We start from the raw sequence: 15,763 nt of genomic DNA, 5'->3' as shown, positions 1-15,763 counted from the left end.
TTTTTTTTAATTTATTTATTTATTTTGAGAGAAAGCGTAAATGGGGGAGGGGCAGAGAGAGAGGGAGAAAGAGAATCCCAAGCAAGCACAGTACTGTGAGCACAGAGACCAATGCAGGCCTCGATCCCATGAATCTTGAGATGATGACCTGAGCTGAAATCAGGAGTCAGACACTTAACTGACAAAGCCACCCAGCTGCCCTGGCACACATCTTTAAATGCAGACCTACTTGAAATTTTATATTCTGGATTTGCTACTTATGAGCTATTAGCTCTTAGAAAACCACTTCACTTTTCCAGCTTCAGCTTTGTGTCCCATAAAATAAGGAGGAATTATACCAACCACAATCACGCTTTGACTGAATTGTCCCAAGCCTGCAGAAGGCCTAGCCCATTGCTGATATATGGAAAATGCAATACAAGGCAGCTATCGCTACTTCATGATTATCTTCGTTATCACAACCCCCAGAACAAGCTCTTCTAATCTTCTCCCCTGACCTCAACTCCTGTATTTGATTCACGTTGCTCACTTCTACATTCCTAGCCCTGACCTATCCCCTGAGCTTCAATTAATAGTGCAAACCATCTACTAGACAGCTTCTCTGGAATATCCAAAGGCACCTTCAACTTCACATGTTCTAAAATGGGCTGATTTTGTCCTTCCAAAATTCTCATGTTGGAGCCCTGCCTCACAATGTGACTGTATTTGGAGATAGGGCCTTTAAAGAGGTGACTGAGTTAAAATGAGCCCATTAGGGCGAGCCCTAATCCAATCTGACTGGTGTCCTTAGAAGGTGAGAAAATTTGGACCTACAGAGAGATACCAGGGGTGCATGTACGGAGAAAAGACCATGCGAGGATATATATAGTTGGAAGGCAGCCATCCACCAGCCAAGGAGGGAGGACTCAGGAGAAACCAAACCTGCCAACATCTTGATCTCCAACTTCTAGCTTCCAGAATTGTAAGGGGGGAAAAATTCTGTTGTTTAAGCCACGCAGTGTGTGGTATCTTGTTATGGTAGCCCTAGCAAATGAACACAATGTCCCAAGCTGAAACCACTGTGTTTCCTAAAATGTGCTCCTCCTCCTGATTCCCTTCTTGTGGCTGATTAATGACTCTTCCTTCTCCCTCATCCTCCACATGTAATCAGCCCCCAAGGCCCACTGATTTCAATTTCTGAATAGCTCACGAGCTATGCGTCACCTTTCTTAGCTCAGGCTCACATGGTATTTCATCTGGTCTCTTGCAATAGTCTCCCACGTCCTTGGTCTCTCTCACCACGTTCCTCCATTTCAATCCAGCCAAGATACCAGTTAGATTAATCATGAAGCAGTCTCGTTTGCATCTGCCTTCAGCCAAAGTCCTTCATTAAGCCCCTACTGCTTGGTAAAAGTTCCTCAGCCTGATACCTGAAACCATCATAATTTGGCTCTAGCTTAACTATCATTCTTAGGTCTTGCCATTTCCTGCCTTAGACCTTGACTCTAGTCAAACCAGCGCACTTACTGCTCCTGCGAAAGGGCTCCATCCTTTTTGACGACTGCCAGTACAAAACTCCCTTCTCATTCCTCAGACTGTCATACTTTCCCCCATTCTTTAGGTTCCAGCTCAAATTCCACACCACCTTATTCTTTACAGGAGGAGTCTTGGCACTGGGCTCAGCTGCTGACACCCCTCATCATGATGGCCTATGCCATGAGTGTGTTCTGCTCAATTTTAAGCCCATCAAGAGCCAGAGAGCTGGCTCTCCTTCACTTTGTTCCCCTACTGTGCCCAGCACAGTGCCTGGCACATATGTCTTCCACTGATGTTGACTGATGAGCAAATGGAGAATATTGGTCATAAAGCGAGGTCATAAAGACAAGCAAGTCTTTATGACAAGAGGTTCTCTTCCTGACTTCCCTCTGGTAAACTGGGTTGTTTGTTCAACTCGCCAAAGTGAATCTATGTTCTGGAATTTAAGCATCAGAGAGGAGGTAAGCAACCAAGCATTTAAAAAGAGAAAAAGCTGGTAGGAGGCACGGGGGCTAGTTATGATGTCATTAATAGCCACCATGTCCTGACATTAACATTTCTCTAGGAACAATATTTATCTTTATTAATGGCTCCCAGAGAGCTATCCTCACACCCGCCCCAAACTGTTCAACTCTGCAAGCAACACTTCCACCTGGGGCCATCTTCTCTGATCTTTCTAGTTCCCAAATAATCCACCCCCCACCCCCATCCCAGCACGCTGCTTTTTCCCCTTCATTGTGACATCTATTATGGAACACAAGCACCTTGAAGTTAGCTCAGTGATGTGCACCACGGAGTATGCTCTGATTGGTCCTTCCAAGAAACCACTGCTCTGGCTCAAAGCATGACAGCACTCCTGATACTTTCCCAAAAGCCATTCTCAAATGGGGCCAAAGCATCTAAGGTCACTTTGTACTCATAAGCAGAGTGTGCATTTGCAAGGATCAGACTGGACACAATTTTTGTGTTATTTTATATGGTTTTTAAATCAAGAAAGAGTGCATCCCATGTGCTATGCTAGTGTCTGTCTCTCCCACAACTGCACTGAGCAGAGGTAATCACAACATGGCTGCTTTGCCATGGCCCTCAAACACTATGTGTTATAGCTTGCTATATCCATTCTAAGAAAAGGAGGTTCTGCCAAGCTAGTTATTAATTTGGTTGTCTAGTTTGACAAACAGATATAGTTCTACCCCCCTTAAAGCAAGAAAATGAGCTTGTCCAAACAAAGCCTTAAAATAAATTGCAGGGGGACCTAAGATTCAGAAAATGTAAGATCACATATTTACTAATTAGAGACAGCCTTTGGCCTTCTGAGCCTCAGTTTCCTAGTCTGGAAAATGGGCTAACACCTGTTCCTCACATCCTAGATACCATGTGAATCCAACCAGATGAATACAACATTTGAAAATTGAAAAGCACCATATAAATATATTATTTTAGAAGTATTTTCCTATGTAATAACTTTGAGATTTTCTATCTACATATAAAAGTTTCTTATCAAATAACTCAATATGTATTTATACCAATTAGCCTCCCATCACTAACAAATTTCTATGCACTAAGTATAAGCAAGAATGTGCTATATTTTCCATGTGCCTGATACATGGTAGGAATGTAATCATTGTGCACTGAATTAGTTAATTGGCTAATACTATAAGCTCTTTCTGAGTTACCTATAGTTAGCAGTGGCCAGATTCACTTTCTTTGGTTCTTTGGTCATTCTACATGTTTTTTAACACATTATTTTTCATAAGATGTGAATAAAACATTTTGGTCCGTTGTGCCGTATGTATATACAGTTTCACATTTAGAGGCTTCTTGGCTATTTTCTTGGAGAAGGCTGGAGTGGGAGATGAGGAGCACCTGGGGCTGAGGACCAGCAGGGAGGAGGGGGAGGAAGGAAATGTGTGCACAGGACTTTAAAGAGAAGACCTGAGAAGAGTCTAGATTCTGATACTTTCCTCACATTAAAAAATCAGGAGGAAAAAGGTTTGTCATGTGGTAAAAAAGATAATGCCAAGGATCGTAATTTTCACATCATAAAAGATGTAAGTAAGGGCCCCTGGAGTTAAAACATTCATTCTTTGATCATCGAAGTAGAAACATGACCCTGGTTCTTAAATCAAGAGTCATGCTCTTCTCTAGTTCCTCTTCTCAACAGGCAGTTTATCTGGGTCTTTTGGGAGTCAGACATAATGCTAGGTGCTACAGATCCTTATCTTCATGGAACATTCCAACCTAGCTCTGTTCTGACTTTAGTCAAAGTTCTGAGAGACACCTTCCAAAAAGCTGAGTGATGATGTACATGCAGCTGAAGGCAGAATATATTCTGGGAAAATAAAACTTTTAAAAGTAGATTTGTGTCTCATCACACCATATGGCCATGTGAGTGATCAGATGCATCTATCTGTGCTATTGATAGAAAAATAGAGCGTATTACATATACTTATAACTATGAGCAATTACATCATTAAGGAATTTAAAAATAGAAATGATCTCTTATTTGGTTAGAAAGAGCATTGGGGGAAAATTAGATGCATCACCATATGGGTAACCTTAATTCTAATTTGCATTTTAATGGAAATGAATGCCTCATTTTCTTCAGTAAGCCTTTTGTGGGTCTCTCTAGCTTGAGCAAACCAGATTTCAGCTGGTACCTGGTTCTCTACCTAAAAAAGCATTTCAGGTGAGAATATCACATATTGATATGTCAAGACAGATACATGGTGCATACTTAAAAGTTGACACCAGGAGTCCATGATTCTTTTTTGTAAAGGAATGTTTTCTCCTGATCTTAAAGGTAATCTATATCATCTGAAAGAGAAATATAAAAAATAATAGATTGTTTGGAATCCTAGCATCCAGAAAGTAAACACTGTGTACTATTTCATATCCTTCATTTTTCTACCTACATAAATGATTTTATTGGTTTTCTTTTTTTTTTTTTTTTTTTTTTTTTTTGGAAAAACAGAATATAAGGCATTCTATTTGTGATGCATATGTGTTCCCTTAAGGCATATTGTGAATATCTTTCTCTGGTCGTATATGTAGATTAACATTAGGATTCTTATGGGCTGCAATATTATATTATATGAATAGCCACAGTTTATTTAACCTTCTTTCTACTGGTAGATATTAGTTTTCAGCTTTTGCTATTATAAACAATATTGTACAATTATCCTTGTACCCGGGGTATATTTTTGGTAATATTCTAATTTTTAAAAATGGCACACAAAAATTTGTTGCATCCTTTTTTGGAGGAGACACTTTAGCATAACTAAAAAAAAAAAGAAAAGATGCAGCTCTTCAAATTATCAAGTATGTCAAAGTAATTCAAGGATCGTCTTCAGCAAATGGTGTTGGATAAAAAATTAATATCCATGTGCAAATAAAGGAATCTCAACCTTGGCCTTCCCCTAAAAGATAATTAACTCAAAGTAATCTTAGGTCTAAATGTAAGAGTTAAAACAACATAAAATTCACAAGAAAACATGAGAGAAAATATGACCTTGGAGTAAGCAGATTCCTAGGTAGAATAGGAAAAGAACAGTCTATTTTTTAAGTGATAGTTGAACATCATCAAAATGAAAATTTCTGCTTTTCAAAAGATACTGTTAAGACAATGAAAAGGCAAGTCACAGAATGGGAAAAATAGTTGCAGGACATGTGTCTATTAAAGGACATTAATAATATGTAAATAACTCTTATTGTATAATAATAAGACAAACAATCTGATAAAAATAAATGGGCAAAAGATTTAAGAGACCCTTTACCAAAGAAGATATATAAATGGCCCACAGGAATGTGCAAAGATACTCAACATCATAGCGATTTGGGAAATGAAAATTGAAATCACGTAATACCACTATAAACCCACTGGGATGGCTAAAATAAGGAAGATTAACCGTATAAAGTGTTGTTGAGAATGGGGAGCTGATATTCTCCTACCTTGCTGTTGAAATGTAAAATGGTTCAGCCACTTTGAATAACAGATTGACAGTTTCATCAAAAGTTAAACATACACTTACTATACAAACTAACTTGCTCACCCCTCGGTTTTCATTCATGTCATAAAAATGTGTCCATGTTGTTATTCGTAACAAATTGTACATAACAGCATTATTCATAATGGCCCAAAAGTGGAAACCACCCAAAGGTCCGTCACCTGGCAAATGGAAAAACAAACTGGGTACCATGGAATACTACTCAATTAGAAAAAGGAATGAACTACCAATGCATGCAACCACACAGCTGAATCTCAAAATATGCTGGAAGAAAAAAGCCAGAGACAAAGTCTATGTATCCTGTGATTTCATTCATATGAAATTCTAGAAGAGGTAGAATTACAGTGATAGAAGGAGGCCAGTGGTTGACAAGTCTAGGAGTAGTAGATAGGACTGTCTACAAAGGGCCCCGAGAGACTTTTCTGAGATGATGGAAGTATTTCCTATATCTCGATATGATGGTGTCTATCTTTCAAAACTCATTAAACTTTATCGTTAAAATTGGTGACTTTAACCGAATTTAAATCATGGCTTAAAAAGCTTTTTAAAAATCATGGAACATACACTGCAATACTTGCAAGAGATATCCTCACCTCATCCCTAATCTTCATTTGATCCCTCATTTTGCAGGAATATATGGTGGTTTCCCCAATTCTTGGTCATAAACAATTTTGAAAATTGTTTTAATTCATCAAAATGTCTTTTGTATCAATAAGCTGTGACAAATCGGTTATAAGAAAGTGACTTATCTGTGCCTAGAATTCAGACTAAAAATTTTAGTCAATCCTCCAGATATTGAGAACACCGTAAGTGGTTAGTACACGATATATTGAATATCTGAGCATTTGGTTGAGTTTTTCATTTCTCATCCAGATGCTCAGATGCAAATAGATATGAAAATTCTGAGCTGGGCGAGTAGACATTTTGGAGGCCCAGGCATCTCGAAATATATTAGGCAACCGCATGACCTAAAGATGTAAATTCAGGGGATGGCTATACCATGGAACCTGAGAAAGACTTTTGATAAGACTGTTGCTCAGGAATTAATGATGGTAAGAGAAATGGCGCCGCTGCTGCTGCTGCTGCCACTGTTAACAGCGGCAGCAGCATAGATTTCTTGAGTGCCTATGAGTGCCATGCTCTATGTTAGGCCATTTACGTGCATTATCTCATTTATTCACAACAGCCCCGTGAGTGCAGGGCTGTCCACACTCCCACTTTATTAAAGAGAAAAGTAAAGCTTGACAATTCTGAGAATCTGCCCCAATTTGTACAGCTAGTAAGTGGTGGGCACAGAGCTTTCATCCTAGAACATGGATGTCCAGGAGAGACACTGAGTGCCAGGAAAAATAGAGCCCTGACGAAGCTTGCCACCAGCAGAAGACTGGAGAGAGGAAGCAGACACACCAGGCCAGTGGTCAGGAGGAGGATGGGGGAAGAGCAATATGACAGCCACAATGACTATTAGGGAACCATAGAAGTTCTAGATCCATGTCGAGAAGACACTGTGGCTTCCACTAGTCTGTGGTTAAGAGGCTGCATTTTATTTTTCTTGAAGTTTATTTATTTATTTTTGAGGGTGGGGGGAGAGGGGGCGTATGAGAGAGAGAGAGAGAAAGAGAGATTCCCAAGCAGGCTCCATGCTGTCAGCACAGAGCCTGATGCAGGGCTGGATCTCACAAACCATGAGATCATGAGCTGAGCTGAGCTGAAACCAAGAGTCAGATGCTTAAGTGACTGAGTCACCCAGGTGCCCCAAGAGGCTTCATTTTAATATAAAATGGTCTTATGGGAAAATCAATCCAGTTTCCCCTTACCTTACTGCAAACTTTAAAAGGAAGGTTTTCTTCTTCAGAAGTTCTGCCCAAACTTTTTTTCATCTTCCGATGTCTCCCACTGCTGACATGCAGATCTGCAGCAGGACCGCGTCCACCATTGTCCCACGGCTCCATGCAGGGTGGGGTCTCTGAGCTATCGATGCCATAAAATGGCAATTTGACTTTGGAAACATAAGCAAGAGGTGTGCATAGATCAAAACACTCTAATTAAATCCTGATCAGTTATTTCATCTATTCAAAAACCTGTCAGGTGTTGCATTCTGACAACCTAAAATACCCTTATGCTTTTATTGGAAAAATGGTTCTTACAGCATAGTGAGGGCTCGTGTTTATCAAGCACTCACCATGTGCCAGAGGCTCTCCCCACTGCTTCAAATCCATTGCCATGTTTGAGTCCCATCACAGCCTTCTGAGGTGGATGTTATTATATCTCAATATTATACACAATGTGAAGATAAGACTGAAGCCAGTGACAGTCTAATACCCTCGCTCTTCACCTCTGCTCTTTCCTGCTCTTCTCTCTGAACCCTAGACTGGTGAGACACAGATGACTAAAACCCCAGGTGTCTTCCCTGCCTGTATCTCTTTCTGTGTGGGTAGAAAACTGGGCCACACAGAAGCTGGCTGTACATCCACTGATGGAGGACTTTGGGCAGCGCAGAAGCACAAGTCCTCAGTGAAGGTGGTCAACACACGTCAGCTCAGCCCAGCAAGTCTCCAGCTCTCCCATCAGGCATGGAGGATTCGATTCCAGCGTGTTCTATTGGAGTGCTGCAAAGCATCAATAATCCATTTTTTACCATCAGGTTAAGGCAGTCTTGTCCAAAGAGTTTCCTGGGAGGCAGTCAAGGATGGAAAGGCAGCCGCTAGGGTGAAACTCCACAGTGTCTTCAGGAAGAGACCATAGTGGTGCCCTTCACCAATGGTTGCTACCTGGCCACTTCCCACACTTCTTGGGCTGTTGGCTTATATTTTAGAGGACGATGCAGGGAGGGGAAGGACAGGAAAAGAGACAACTTAAGAATTCTTTCCACTGCCATTTTGTTGTAAAAGGCAAATGGCAGTGGCGGTAACGCACACTGCAAGGAGCAGGACAGTAGCTACCCCTGAGTCAGTAGTGACTGGACAGGAGCACAGGGACACTCCCGGGCACAGGTAACGCTCTCCCCCCTGAGCTGGGGGCTAGTGACACAGGTGTGTTCGGTTTGGAAATTCATGTACACTTTTCTGCATGTTTGTTATGCTGCAGTAAAAGGTAAAAGAAAAGAGACATTGAAAATGAAGATGACCAATTCATAAATCTATTCTTTTGTAATATTTCTGGAGCATAAAGCCTGGCATGAAGTGCAAATTAAAACTTACTTGTGACACAGGACCAGGCCCCTGCCGTTCTGCCAAAAACCTCACAGCAACCGCTGTCATGGGTGCCTGAAGGTGAGCTCTTGTGAGTAGATCTCTCTCTTTATGGCTTTGGATACCTCCAAAGGCAAGACGAGCAGACGTCAGTTAATTCTAAACCCTGCTTCTCACAGAGACCACAGGTATTCTCTCCTACCCATTTTCCACACTTTGGTCCAGATTTGAGTGACCGTCTGCATGAGGATGACTGTCACACGTCTGTGCCAGAGCGGATGGAGATACAGAACGGCTGTCTGCGCTCAGCACAGGAATTCCCAAGTTGCAGCTCCTACCATATGCATACAGCGTCTGAAGCTCGGGGATATGCTGAATTGAAGCTGGAGAAGGCCCAAGAATAGGAAATATCAACCAATTTCTTTTGTTGTAGTTATAAAAAAGTAGTCTAAAAATTCCAAAGAGAAACAATGATCTTTTTCTTCCTCAAATCTCAGCTTTATCACTTTCATCCCAAATTCATGTGAAACAACATGCCCTATGCTAGAAAGAAAATGGTTGACCTTCAGTGAGGCATAGGAAAAGGCAGCCAGAATACTCCCCCATCCAAGAAGATAAGTGGTGGAGAGCAGATAAAACAAGATTGACCAGGTATTGATAATTGTTAAAACTGGATGATAAGTATTATTTCACACATCTCCTCCATGCAGATGAATCCTGAACCTCCAACCAAAACCTTACTAGCCATCAACACGGTGACATGTTGGACATTGTACTTGGACACTGTGCCTTCACCTAAGCCTCAATATCTAGGCCTGTTTTTCTTATCTGAGCCCAGGATGGTCTCCTTTTCAGATTCCCCCATTATTCCAATCTCTTGAGACTGAAATTTCAATTTTATGTGTCCTCCCTCCTCTACAGAAAGTGTCTAATTACAGACCACATCTTGCTCTTATTTCACAATATTGATTATAGTTCTACCACCAACACAACCAACTTGGACCCTTTTACTTTCCTAGTATTACTGAAAAAGTTACCTAATAGTTTCCTCAGCCAATATCTGTTAACCTCCATTTCATCCCCCAACTCTGTGTCAAATTATTCTTCCCCCAAATAGTTTGACCCTACCACTCTGTCACTCAGGAACCTTCCATGACTCCTCATTCCCTACTGGATTACACCTAAAACCAGTCTGGGCTCCACAATTTGTCCCAGTATATTTTTACAACCTCTCTTCCATTCCACTCATCTACACAACACATCAATCCCAGAGACATGTATATGCACATTCTCTTCCAAATATAGTTTGTTCCTTCTATTCATCTTGCTTTTTCATAGGTTGGTTTCTGCACCAAAACTGTCTTCCTAACCTGACTTTGTCTCCCAAGACTAAGGTCTGTTCCGCCCTTCCTTAAGGACGTTCTTCATTCTCTAGCTTGAACTAATCACTCCTTCCTAAAAATTTCCTGTAATTATTCATATAATTCACTTGGTAATTAACCACCCACTGTCTACTGACACCTCTTCAGTTATTGGTTTTCTTACTCTTAAATGCTTTATTGTGATTTAAGTTTTCATTTTGTAAATCTTGTCTTCCATTTTGTCTACCTCTTCTTTGGAAAGGGATGAGCTTACCCTCTTTATATCTCACAAACCATTTAAGAATAACTTGTACCTGGCAAAAGCTCAAGAAATGTTTGTTGATTTAATTTGTTGTCTAGATGAATTACAATGTGCTTGCTTACCTCTAACATTTAGACACGTCTAAAGTATCACTTCATATTCTCTCAATTTATTTGCTTTCATGGTTGTCCTCGGAGCCCTAAGAAAACATGTGCCTTGAAAATGTTTGTGTCTCCAGTCATGATTTTGTATTGTGTATCCTTCTTCCTGGCTTCACGCATCACTATATGGCAGATTTGGCCTTTTACTCTCCCATTCAACTAATTTCTAAATATTGAGAGTAGAGAGCTAGATTAATTCTGCTATAGTTATGTGAAGGAAGAATTACCTCCCTCCACCCACCCACCACTCAAAGATCTCACTCAACAAAATTGTAAAAAAATAAAATTAGTTTAGTTATCCACTGTTATTTTCACCTAGTATTATTTAAAATGCTCTGAAAAGAAATGAGTGTGATATACTCATTGACCTATTTGGAGGAAGCTAGATATCTGCAGACCTTGAAATACAATCAGCTTGTTATTTTCCTCACACAGCTTCAGGGTTTTCCAGACAACTAGTGGCTGGTGACAAATTGCTGATCAGCTGTCTTCTACCTCCAACTCACACCCAGACTACTTTACCCAACCACACTGAAAGTAAATGTTCATTTGGTACAACTCACTAAATATCAATCTAAGGTTGCAAAATAAGTATCTTCTCAAGCACTAGTGTCCGTTCATTTGTAGTGGCTGCCTGGAGTGCAATGAGTGAAGAATTCTAAAACCACATCCAAGCTCAACAGGAAGGGCTCCTTAGTGATGTCTGCCATGGACACAAGAGGCAGATGCATGAACACCTGAACCATGACTTTGCTATCTCTGCCCCAAACAAAATTTAAAATGCTGAGTTCCTCACTGTCAAAGATTCTGCTTTATTCATCTTTGCACCTATCTGCCCCTTCTTTTCCTCTCACCCAGACTTTCAGTGTCCACCACGAAGTCAGCACCATTTAAGCATAGTTACTTAGATGTACCTATGCCTGTGGTGGGCGTGCGTGTGTTCTTCACCACCCTCAGTTTCCACTTCCCCTTCTTGTGGACACAGTCCTTATTTCCATTTGGAATCCTATTCATCTTTGCTTCTCAGCCTTTTGGTTAAGATCAAGTGGAAACCTATTCATCTCCTCCTTTCAGTCCATGGACTTCTGGGGGAGATGATTCTACCCCAGGCTCATTGTGATGTATGATTTGGGCCATCCAAACAGACTATTGCATTTCTCAATAGTTATTGGCTTAGGAAGGGCACGTGATCCAATGGGTCAGTGAGGCATCTTAAGATTTTGGCTGAGGTGTTTAACAGAGGTCTTGTCATTCTTCTTGCTTGACAAATGTGATCCTAACTCCATGCTGTCACATGGAATTGAGAGTTTTAAGCTAACAAAATGAAAGATCAAGTCAAAATGTGATGACAATAGTGGCCGTGATTACATCCACTGAGCCCCAAAGCCTCCCATTCCTGAACCCTGACTACATCTCATTGATAAATTCCTTTTTCTGCTGAAGCCTTTTTGAAGTTTCATTACTTGTAACTGACACAGTGCCCCTGAGATGAACCTTTATAAGGGCCTTCTTTGATTACTGATAGCTGCAAAAATGATAATAATGGCTCATGAGAACTATGAGAAAAGGTTGGGGGGGGGGGGGTTTATGCTGATGTTAAGAAAGATCACACCCTGCCAGTAGAAAATATAGCAGTTCAAAAACAAAACTTTTGGCAATTAGTTGGGTGTGTCTGCGTTATGGCTCTGTTTTCTTCTGCATGTTGATAATTGAGAATGGGTTATTTACTTTGTAAGTACTTTAACAGCAGTTCAAATGGGCCAGTGAGGGAAGTTTGGTGGCTGAGTCACTGTCAGAGCAGTGTTTGGGTGGCAATCTCCAAAGCAAGAAGGGAGGCCTTCTCTAGAAGCAGGATGACTGGACTGGGCAGCTGTGGAAAAAGTTGGCAACCATAGGCGTTCCAAGGCTTGGAGCAGAACCTCCCAGGCTCATGCACCTTGAACACTTTCTGCAGGAGATGAGGAGGTAACAGGGTGCAGCTGCAGCCTGCTACTCCAAGCAGATAGTTCTCAAGAGGAATGTTCTTCATAGAAATATCTACCCTCGCCGGATTTTGCCAGCTCTGTTACATTACTTGAGTACCTAATCACGTCAGAATATTGCCCAGAGGGCTATGCCCATTGCTTAGCGAGCATCTTTGACATTATTAACCTTGAGTAACCTGAAGAAGCAGTAAAGTCTTGGTCATGACCCAATTCTCTTCATCTCCTGTTGGTATTTTTCCCAACTAAAAATAGTAGCTTCCTGCTTCCCTGGGATCAGGCTCAGAGGAGCCTTAAACATCAATGTTGAAATGCTTATTTCAGCTCCAGGAAAATGAGCCTGTTGTGTTTCAACAGAATTGCTGTCTGAGGCAAAGCTATCTTTTGCTGCAACACCCCCACAAAAGCCTACAGGAAAGGGTCACACAAGCATCCACAAAGAGAAAAATCAGCAGCAATTTCCTTTCTTCCCTTTCTTTTTTTCTCCCTTTTAGCTCTGGGCTATGAACATGCTTAAAAGTCCAAGTGATGAGGCCAATCTGAATGGTCCTCGTTCTTCAGAGCAAGTTCAAAGACACTGAAAGTCAGTCTCTGGGGCTGACTGGGAAATGATGCTTTATACTTAGCCGCCAGAAAAAGTTTAAAGTCTGGAGTCTTCATAGAAATTCAAAGGTGAGAACTGAGAGGGAAGTTAAAGATTGTCCCATGACATTGGAAGGTATGACTTTTTTTTTTCCCTGCAGGCAAATCAAACTCACACAGCTGTGCCTTTGGAACAATTAGACACACCTAGATCAGACTGGGCTGCCAAGAAAATGTCCCCAGGAGAGAAACAGTAAACATTCTGACATCATATGCTCTGATTGACTTTTTACATTCTGAGGTCTTTGCACATAGATTTTACTCAGATAAAAATGCGAGCATCTGAACCATATGTCTAAGTGTTTCCTCTATGCTGCTGGCCGGAGCAGCTGGCAAAACATGATCCAGGACAGATAAACCATCCTGACAAAAGCATTTCAGAGGGATCTGCGGGACAGGGTCTGAAAGATGTCTGAATTTTAAAAAGGTACTAATTGCTCAAAGCATGAAACAATTCCTCTGAAATCTAACCCAAGACCTTAATAGAACCCAGAATGACAGTGAGAGAATCTCAGAGGGAAAATCTGCTTGCTCTTAACTCCTCCAGATAAGGAAGAAAAGTATCCCCGCAAAGCATAGGGTCACATGGAAGAAGGCACTGACTGGAGCTTCTAAGGCAATGATGAGTCCTTCAAGAACTTTATCAAAAACTTAACTTTACCAACTGACCAGGAAATGAAGGAGAAAAAACCTGTTACCAAGGGACGGCTAGAGAGGAGGTTATTGGTCTTTGTGAAAACTTCCGGTGTCTGTCATTTCAGTCCTTCCAACAGCCAACACAAAGCGGAGGGACCTGTGTCCAAGTGGCATGAATTGACTCATTCAGACACACTCAGTACCTCTGACTCTCCAGGGAGAACACGAAACTCACAACTAGGGGCCTGGTCTGCTTCTTTGGCACATACAGTATGGATTCCATATCAGCAATCACCAACTATCCTATAAGCATTTATAAAACATATAAACTCCTACATTACTAGACAGTGAAACCAACTAAAGATTGACATGGCCAGATGCCAGCTGAACCAATCAGGGCCTGGGAACTTGGATGTTCATTGCCATGGCTTATATGGCCATGGTGTATCCACATCAGGAGATCTCAAAGGTCTCAGGCTCTCGGATGATCATTTCTCATCCTTGTTTTTTATCTAAAAATGTTGAAATTTAAAAATGAGCAAATATCTCAATACCTTACACAGAAAAATACCTTCAAGTAGGATCCTCAGCTCTTGGTCCCCGTTGTCAATGGCATTTGTGATAAGAACAAAGGAACCAAATCAAATAAAGAATGATAGTTTCAGGATAGCTATTCTATGCCCCTAATGAATACTTAATATAGTACTGTTGTCTGCAAAAATATGATCTAAACAAATAACAACATTAAAAGAATCCCAAGCTTATTCAGTATGCACACATCAATCTCTGGTGATGTCTCCAGGAATTAATTGAGTATAAACTATTGTGCAGAAATGGGGGTATTCTCACGGAAATGAAGGATAATAATTTTCCAAAATAGAGCAGTGATCCCAGTGTCCCATTACCCACCCCTCCGTCCCCTTCTTCTCTGCCTCTTCCTTCCACCAAGGCAATAATGCACAACCGAGGGAGTTGCCGAGGTTACTAAACAGAAGATGAATCATGCTGTTGGCCTATGGCTCTGCCAGAGCTCAGGAGAAAGTCACTCTCAAGTGGTAATGGCCTTATTATTGATGATACAGAGGCAGCAGCATATCTTCTTTAAAATATAAACTGGTATTATCCAAACTTCATAGGGTAAGTTAAGTTCCCTTGAACCTATTTACCAACTTGAGGATGGCCATATTCTTTTTGAGTAAAAGCTTTAGAGTGAGATTGTGCTACAGCCTTATCCTTGTGTCTGATTGGTATAACGCAAGAGGGGTGACCAGTCACATGGTGTCCGTGTAGATGATGCCCTCTCCTGTCTTCAGAACACGCTGGAATTCAACCTTCTGCTTTAGCCGGATTTCTGAGTTTTGGGGAGTTTTATTGTATGCTTGTTTTGGGGGAGAGAAAACAATGTTATCACTTTTTCAGCTATCCACAATGGAGGTCTTAGAGCTTCTCGTTCACCTGCTTATGTGCCAGGACCTGTGCTTAGTTCATAACACACACATGATCGCATTTAAAGATAAGCATCATCTCGTAAAGTAGATATTATATCTCCCCATCAGACAAATTGATACTCTGAGAAATTAAGTTTCTTGCTCAGAGTCATGCACTTGCAAATGACTGAAAAATTGGAAGCTCGATATGTGTCCTTTCTCTATCTGAGAGCCACTTTCCCAGGACTGTAGTTTGGCCCAGTGCATAAGAATGGGGAAGAAGCTGCCACTGTGCATGTCGTCTGTAGCAACATAAACCTGTCTGCAGTGTTCCCCTGTGTGAAAAATAAGAACATGTCAGCATTTGCCCAACTTGTCAATGAAGAGCCTGCCTCTCCTCCCAGTCGATGGAGAGCCAATGGACAGGGGCACTCTTTTCTTGCTCTGCAGGCGAGAATTGACCACTGAACCTCAATGTGTAACTGGCTGATCTGCGTGGCCAAAAGAAGTATCTGGAGCTTAATAACAGAAGAGACATTCAAGTGGTATGTGAACCACCCAGTGTTACCAGCTCCCTGG

Source organism: Hyaena hyaena, unplaced genomic scaffold, assembly GCF_003009895.1.
Source record: "Hyaena hyaena isolate Hyena2069 unplaced genomic scaffold, ASM300989v1 scaffold_205, whole genome shotgun sequence".
Lineage (NCBI taxonomy): Eukaryota > Metazoa > Chordata > Mammalia > Carnivora > Hyaenidae > Hyaena > Hyaena hyaena.
The sequence above is the reverse complement of the archived record's forward strand: the minus strand, read 5'-3'. Positions refer to the sequence as shown.